The sequence below is a fragment of the Coenobita brevimanus genome, chromosome 17, assembly GCF_032717465.1.
Source record: "Coenobita brevimanus isolate Jiangsu-jjx chromosome 17, ASM3271746v2, whole genome shotgun sequence".
NCBI lineage: Eukaryota > Metazoa > Arthropoda > Malacostraca > Decapoda > Coenobitidae > Coenobita > Coenobita brevimanus.
This window is the reverse complement of record NC_136970.1, coordinates 17298365-17299235: the sequence shown is the minus strand read 5'-3', so window position 1 is coordinate 17299235 and position 871 is coordinate 17298365.

Sequence of the window (871 nt, the reverse complement as noted above, 5' to 3'; positions counted from 1 at the left end):
TACTCTCAACTCTCCCGGTAAACTCTGGACTGAGAGGCAATTATTCATGGCATCAGACTACAATGACTGACACAGTAAAAGTCTGTTCCATATTATCATATCTTCGCCCACCTATGGTGGAGGAGGCATCAAGTGATTGGTCTGTACGTCCGTGCGTGGGTGCGCGCGTGCTTCTATCCGCCCGTCCCTTCGTCTGTAACACTATTCAAGTCGTATTATTTCCTTAACCCATGGACGGATTTCCACAAAACTTTTGTCAGTGATGCAGCATGGGATGATGGAGTGAGTAGGCCAGCTAGGTCAAGGGGTGCAAGCCAAGGCAATATGAGGCCGACTTAGTTTATCCTTGTGAGCGTGATTTCTCCTGAACCCCTTGACCGATTTCGACCAATCTTTTGTCAGTGATACAGTAAGAAGGGACAATGAACTGATTAGGTCAACAAAGTCGAGGAATCAAAGGTCAAGATCATATGGGCGTGGCTTCGATACTCCTCCCCTTTGACAGACTTCGATCAAACTTTTCTCAATGATAGAGTATGAGGGGACGATGGACTGAGTAGGTCAGCAAGATCAAGGGGTTTAAGGTCAGGTCGTATGGGTCAGTTTGGTTTACCTTTAGTATCGTTTCAACCCACAATGAAAGTCGTCATGGAGGTTGTTTGGCAAGTCTTTGTGCAAGGCTTGGCGGAGGCGTACCGACCGACGCTTTGCGTCGAAAGCTTGAGTCCTGAGTTCTTGGTATTCATCAGTCGTAGTTTTTTAAAGTATTCCACGTTTTCTGCTTGTTTTACAACATAGTGTTTAATGTCATTCGTTACTGAAATATACAGTACTTGAATGAAAATAATTCTGAACAGGAATACAATGAGAA